Raw genomic sequence first — 7866 nt, 5'->3', positions numbered from 1 at the left:
TATCACTCCAAGGCCTTGTGAAAATACCATCTCTATCTCTCTTGGGGCTCCTTTTAAGTGCTGGGAAGTTACTAGTAAGTCCCCTCTAAGCCTTTGCTTCTCCGGAGTGAACATTGCCAACTCTCTCGACCTGTCTTTATAGGGGAGAGATGCTCCAGTCCTCTGATCATTTTTGTGGCCCTCTCTGGATGGACACAATCCAATTAATAAAACACTGACATAGAAATCTTTGGTCTAAAGCAAGACATAAGAGAAAAAATGATATTATTTAGAAGTGTTTCTCAGTTCTAGTATTCTTTAGGAGAATAAACTCATTTCCATTTGCCTTCATTCCACTTGCCTTCACCCCATGTGCTTCCCTTTGTTGTCTTCTTCATAATTGTCTGATGAGCAGAAAGAAAAAACAGTCTCCAAATCTACATGTAAAGTGCTTCCAGCACTGAATGTGCAAATTATTCAATGATCTTAATTATGAAAGAGAAGTCCATAAAGAGTCTGAATAATAGGAACAGTTTAGACTATTTGTTCATTCAAATCCATATGAAATAGGATTCTGGTCTTATATGAGCCAAGAGACTAGATGCCTTGCTCAGGATTCTGGAGATAAGGCTTAGAACCATTCATATTAGGAAAGAATACATAATCCATAAGATTTTAAAGTGCAATTTATCTTTTAGGAAAAGTAAGAATTATATGAAAAACTGAGAAGGAAGAGACAAGAAATACTATGACTAACTTCTGCACATGGTTTGAAGGTTAACAGATAAGATAGTGCTTTGCTTGTTTTGGCTGGGATAGAGTTAATTTTCTTCACAGAAGCTTGTATGTTGCTATGCTTCGGATTGGTGACCAAAACAGTGTTGATGGCACACTCATACTTTATTTATTGCTAAGCAGTTCTCAGTTTCAAAGCCATTTTGCTTCTCACAACACCCCACCAGCAAGGAGGCTGGCAGTGTGTGAGAAGCTGGGAGAGGACACAGATGGGACAGATACCCCAGAAGAATATTTCATACCATATGACATCATGCTGAGCAATAAAATCTAATGAAAGAAGAAGGAAGAATGGGGATGTTTGGAGCAATAAGGTTTCCTGGAGATGGCTGAACACCTGACTGCCTGCCTGGGAAGTGGTGAATGAATTTTATTTTTTGCTTTGCTTTGCTCATGTGTGCAGCTTGTGCATTACCTATCAAGTTGTCTTTACCTTGAGCCACTTCCTTTCTCACTTTTAATCTTCTGATTCTCTCCTTCATCCCACCATGGGGGAATGAATGAGGTGTTCTGTGGTGTTTAGCTTTCTATTGGAGTTAAACCACAAAAACTATATTCAATCACTAGAAAATAATTTCAGCCATTCAAAATTTTCCCCGTATTGGTGAGCATGGTGGTGAGAGAAACACAGGATATACAGAAGTCTAAATATCCTTTGGGGGCAAAAAGGAGCTGCAGACCTTTTCCACTAAATACATTAAAAATTAGGCAATTTGGATAATTCTTCTGAAGACAAGTACTTAACTTTTTTATTTTTTTCCTATATATATTTAGAAATTTAGATCCTGTCAAGTAACATTTGTTATAGAAATGTAGAGATACAAAAAAGGCTGCCATCCTTTGAGTAGCATTGTGGGAAGGAAAGACAAGGTGTTAAGAAATGTGGAGTAAGCTAGCCATGTAACTGACATGAGTTTGACTTGCAACATAATGGGAAATTACTGACATGTTTCAAATGGTATGGGGAGGGAAGTGGGCAGAATGACAGAGAAGAAAAATAATTTTGGCAGCAGCTTTTTGGACTGCAAAGATCTGCTAGTATGTTTAAGTTTAAAAAAACACTAAAAAATGCATGCAGATATTTTGGAATAAAAGCAAGAATATGTATTACAAAAATGAATATATATCCATAGCCAGAAAAAAAAAAAATGTTCAGACTGCTATTGCACACAGATCATTCCTTCTCTAACTGACCAATATTGTCTTATTGTTTCTGAGTATTTTCAGGTCTGAGTGCATCTGTTATCTTCTATACTATATTTAACTCATAAATATAATGAAACAGAGATCATGCATCTGTTTCCTGCTTACAGGGCTGTTTGCACTTTAGGATCTTGAGAGAGGTTTGGGCTGGCTTAGTGTTATCATAATACTTATACTGATATATTTGTCAAGAACAAATAAAGCCAAACGATTTTAAGTCTTGCTTCAACAAAATTTTTGGTTTAATTGTTAGGAAGAAAAACACAAATATAACTTGGTTTCTTTGACATTTTGTTTTTCATGGCATCTTCATAGTTAGACTTAGAAAATTAGGAGGCTCAGCACTAAGATGACCATACTTAAACATGTACTTTAAAGAGTAGTTAACCGTGTCTCAGAGGAAAACTAGCATTCCCTGTGGAGTACAGTACATTTAGCAGGTTCAATTAAATAATTGTTTGAATTATTTATATAATACAATAAAAAGGGGTTTGCTACTCAGAGTTGGAAATTGTTGCAATTTCTAAGGACAAAACTAGAATTTAAACAATCTTGATTAAACTGGAGGAGTTATTTAAAACATATAATATTTGTCAATAATTACTATTGACAAATAATCACTAATCAGTCAATTAAATCCAGTAAAGACATGGGCAAAGTTCTGTGTTCAATCATGAAATATCAAAATCACAACTGGAAAATGGGAAATAACCAAATGCAGAAAATGCTCAAAAAATATGATGAGTGATAAACTGAACCCAGCCAACTGTGGTCCTATTGTACAAAAGTCAAATTTCATTACTGTGTAAATCTTAAAGACTATCATATGTAGAAAAGAAGGTTGTTAAACTTTCAGCTGAAATGTTAGTTTTTGGGTTTTGGGCCTGGAAAGTATGATTGTAAAGAAATGTACTTTTACCACATTTAGAAGTGGCAAGATTTAGCAAATAATTGAAAATTATGTCTAAGACCTGTATAAAGAAAATCTGAATACTTTTTTCATGACTGAAAGTATTTGTTTTTCATGCAGGAAAGGATAAGACCAGAAATAATGTAATTATCTAGAAGCTGGGACTTCCATAGTTAGAAGACCTAAGAATAGGAAATGTTGTCTTTTACTTCAAATATCTATTTCTGTTGTTTTAAGAGCAGGGTAAAGAATTCCTCTTAGGATGCTGAAAGTATGCTTTATGTCTCAGAAATAGTGGAGAAGAGACATTTTCAAACTTGTTTGTTGAGGGTTTTGTTTTGTTTTATTTTATTAACTGTAAGCTCATCTTTGGAATTTAAAATAAAACAAAACAAATCTTTTGAATATTAACATTTTTGAATTTTGAATATGCAGATCTTGAATATGAAGAATGTTAAATGATAAGTTAATAACAAAGAGGGAAATTCTTTGGAAAGCTATGATTACATCTCAAGTATCTCAACCTTTCCTGATATGAAAGTCCACAGAATAATTAATGTTGAAAGATTATTTGGTCCAACCCTCCCTTCTTGAATTTCACCAAGAATGAGGTTCTGCAGTCTTTGTGGGCAAGCTGTTTCAGTGACTGGTTAATCTCACAGTAAAGGGCATCACAGACCTGTTAGTCTATCTTGTGTTTCTGAACGCCAGTGGTCCCTTGAAGAAGTTGTATGTTGACCTCTGGAGGGGTTTCCATAACTAGGTAGAATATAGGGGTTTTATTATGTCTTGAATTAACCACCCAAAGTGCTCCTCCACCCACTGTCTGCCAACCCTGTCTGTGTCCAGGATAGGTGAGGCTATCCATGATGTTCCAATCTCTTAACCATCTTCGTGAACTGCTTCCGGATTTTTCCAGTATATCTGTGTTTTTCTCATGCTGGAGCACCCAAACTGGACACAGCACTCCAGCTGTGACCATGCCTGTGCTGAGCAGAGGTGAAGGATCATTTCCCTCTACTGGAAATGCCCTGCCTATTATGTCTTGGGATTCTATTTTAGACACAAGGGGGCATTTTTGGCCCATTGTCAGGTTGCGGTTGAACAAGAATCCGAGTTCTTCCTCAGCAGAGCTGCTCTCCAGCCATTCACCCTCAGTCAGTCCCTAACATGTACATGTGCCTGAAGTAATTTCCCTCAAGGTGCAACATTTTGCCTTTCATTTAGTGGAACCTTAGTACATTCTCCTCAGTGTAATTCTGCAGACTGTCCCCTGATGACAGCACAACTCTCTAGTGCAATAGCTCCTACTCCTAGTTTCATATCTGTAAAAACTTACTCAGAATGCACACTGTCTCAGTATACAGGCCATAAATTAAATGTGAAACAGCATTGGTCCTAGCACTGACCACAGAGTACAGAATTGATGACTGGCTTCCACTTGGACTCTACCACTGATCACGACCCTCTGGACCAAGGCCATTGAGTAATTTTTTAATCCACCTCACCATGCATTAATCTATCTGTGTTTTTCCAGCTTACCTACAAAGATGTTATAGGAACAGTGTGAAACACTTCAATAAGGATAAGCCTTACCACAATAAACAATGGTGGACTCGTCTATATATATTCTATCCATGCTTTATTCCTCATGAATTAACCTTTCTCCATTTGAATTTTGTTGGTTACACACACAGTATGAAATTAAATCAGGACTTGGTGTCTATTTTATCTTAAAAAATTACAGGAATTGAATTTAGATTTCTGTACTGAAACAAGTATGAAGAGAATTCAAAATAAGTTACTGTCTTAATGACCTCACCTCTATGGTGTAATACTGTTTTACATTCAGGTCACCAAATACCAAAAGTAACAGCATCAAGAGGAATGACTGTATGTGACTCACAGCAGAAAGCAGGGAATGCGTCATAAAATTTGTTCAGTTTGTCAAAGTATTTAAGTAAGATTTAAGAGTGTTCTAATGACTGAGTAATATGTTGAACTGGCACAGAGTCAGCAATGTCTCTTTTTAGTTTTGCGCTTTATTAAATACGTCTCAAAACACTTAATTCTTATGTGGAAGAAAACCAGAAGGTGAATTTGTGAATAACAGAGGTTGCCCCCATACTGAAAGACTATCTTTCTTTCAAGAAAGGATAAAAAGATGAGAAAGAATTGGAAGAACAAGGCTAAAAGTGATAGCAAAAACAATGCATCATAATGAAAAAGAATAATTCTAATGTGGGTTTTACCAGTAAAAGCAGTATTAAATTTTAATATTACTTTCTATTTATGTCTGGAAAGTTTTCTGCCATTAAAATTAAATATACTCTGTCAGATAAGTAATGGAAACAGACTCTCAACAGTTCAGTTTTAAAGAAGTTTTCTAGCTAAAGGAAAATGTGTATTAAATCCTGGAAATTACAAAATTTAGGCTTCCAGGATTATAGTTTTAATTTACTGGCTATTTTTCTGTTCAATACAATATAAAATAAAGGTAACAAGTAGTTTTGTTCATAGATGCTTTTTACTGGAGCTATACCTTCAGGGGTAGCTGTACTACATGAGCATCTGCTGTAGCTTCTATGCAGAGTAGAGTTCTTACAAGTTTTGACATTCCAATCCAAAATAGAAGGTACATATTAAGTGGAAGAATCATGAATCATAACAAACAGGAAAAAAAAAAAAAACAACAAAAGCAAAAGAAAAGGGAAAACTAAGAAGGAACATGGTATTATAACTTGAAGAAATTACCTTGAAGACAAATTACAGTCGACTGAGGAAGGTGAAGTATGAAATTGTACAATATAAATGAGAAACAGTCAGTCTATATGACAGTTATATTAAAGCTTAAAAAATACAAAAATCTGAAACAAGAAAAGCCTTCCATTTTATAAAATATAAAAATAGATGCTTCTGCAGTGTTAGCCTGTATTAGCTAACACAAATCTTAATACTCACTACTTTCTCCTGGCTCAGAATCTTTTGTGAACATTGCTAAAATTAACAGGTAGAAGAATGAGAAGAAATATAACACAGTATGAATATTAGAATATTATTTTGTAAACATGGAATAGAGGTCCATTGTGTCTTGCTGTATTTTTTGAGTGGATTTTTGTTTTGATTTATTTTCAACACTAGTAACAATGTGGGAAAGAAAAATTAAAAAAAAAAGCAAAAAAAAAAAAAGTAAGGCAGAATCTGATGAAAATAAATTTATGTGGGAATATTTGGAACAACAATAAGTGACACAAAGCTTGGAACCTACCAAGACAGAAATAAAACTACTGCATTAAATTGCTTCTGAACTGCAAAGAAGTATTTTAAACATAGGATTTCAGGTTTTTAAATTTTTTTTGTTTTTTTTTTTTTTTAATGTTTTATTAGAAATGGTGTTCTGAACTAACAAAACATTACTTCATTTGTGACGCTGCTTTGAAGATCAAACGTAAAGCAGAGCTACCTAATGATATAAAAAAATGAAAAAGGAGGATTGTGATTTTTACTTTTGGGTTCCTGTTGTCAGCTTATTTTGGCTAAAATAATGTACACTGGTAGCTTACTGGAGCTCAAGTAAGTAATGTACTTAATAATTTAATCCAGTGAATTTCATTCTTTGTGAAATGTTAATTACACACTAAAAGGTATTTATTACTTAGCAAAATTACAAAGAATACATTAAACTATACTAGTAAATGTTAACAAATTGAACACAGGTGCTGATATATCAAGGTATGATAAATAGTTTATAAATATTATTTAAAATACAATAAAGAATTAAATTAAATGTAATAGTATTAATATTAATACTATTATTAATGTGAATAATTAATATTAATAATATTAAATATATTACATTATACAACATTTTAAAATGTTTGGTTATATTAAAAAATTGTAATATATTGAAGCTTTCCTAAAAACATGCTCAGACAAATGAGATATTTAGTCTATCTGTCCAGACCTAACTCATTAAATGATTCTGATTTGCTAACAAGCAAAACCAGGCCGTTTTTTAGGGGGGAGGGTTTCCAAAGGCTCTAGACTTCATCTACTGAACTCTAATGATTTAGATATGTGTGAGAAAGAAAAAAATGAGAGAGAAGCTGTAAATGTATTCCCTTTTAATACACCAAGGGCAGGAAAGTAAAAAAGTGATAATGCAGTTTACACTATCAACTACTAATTGGCTTTAGATATCAAGAAAGTAAGAGATATTGGCTTGGGGTTACAGGGCCAGCAAGGTTCATAGCTTAAACATTGTTATGAAAGAGTTTTAACCTTTATGGCAAATTGTTTAAAGAAGCTGTGGCCACTGAAGCACTTTCCTCCCTGAAGATGCCTCCTGAGGGGAACTTTGGCCTGTGAGTTAAGCCACCTAAGGAAATTCAAGATAACACACCATTGTTCAATCATCTTAGGTCTAGGAAGAAACAAACAAGAATGAGGGAGAAGAATGCATCAACAAGTAAGTCAAACACAGAGCTGTGCCGAGAATCATCTCTGAGTTTAGGACTGGGGAGGCCACAGCCCACAGACTTATTTGCTGAGGGCACACTTACACAGCCTCCTTCCCTGCCAAGGGGAGGAAGGAGGTTTCAGGTGTGTGATGTAACCTCTGGTCAGAGGTGCTCTGAATACCCATCCTCCCTTACACAATCCAGCTATGGAACCCCCAACCCAGGGAAGGCCTCATCCACAGGACGTTCACGAGAGAGGCATATGAAGGTGAGTAATAATCTATCAAAGACCACTGAAGTTCTCCCCAGACTGATTCCTGAGGCCTTGTACCACAGGACTGCACGTGATGCAAAGTGATGCAACTGATCCAGAGTCTGCTGCAAGAGTCTGAGTCAAAATGCCCTCCTCCCTGACACCCCCAAGGGGAGGTAGCTGAGCATTCCCACCTGGAAAGTTTATTAATCAATTGGAATCAAAGCTTTCTTGGAGAACCAAAACCACCAAGAAGACCAGCCGGT

Source organism: Passer domesticus, chromosome 2 (genome assembly GCF_036417665.1).
Source record: "Passer domesticus isolate bPasDom1 chromosome 2, bPasDom1.hap1, whole genome shotgun sequence".
Classification (NCBI taxonomy): domain Eukaryota; kingdom Metazoa; phylum Chordata; class Aves; order Passeriformes; family Passeridae; genus Passer; species Passer domesticus.
The sequence above is the reverse complement of the archived record's forward strand: the minus strand, read 5'-3'. Positions refer to the sequence as shown.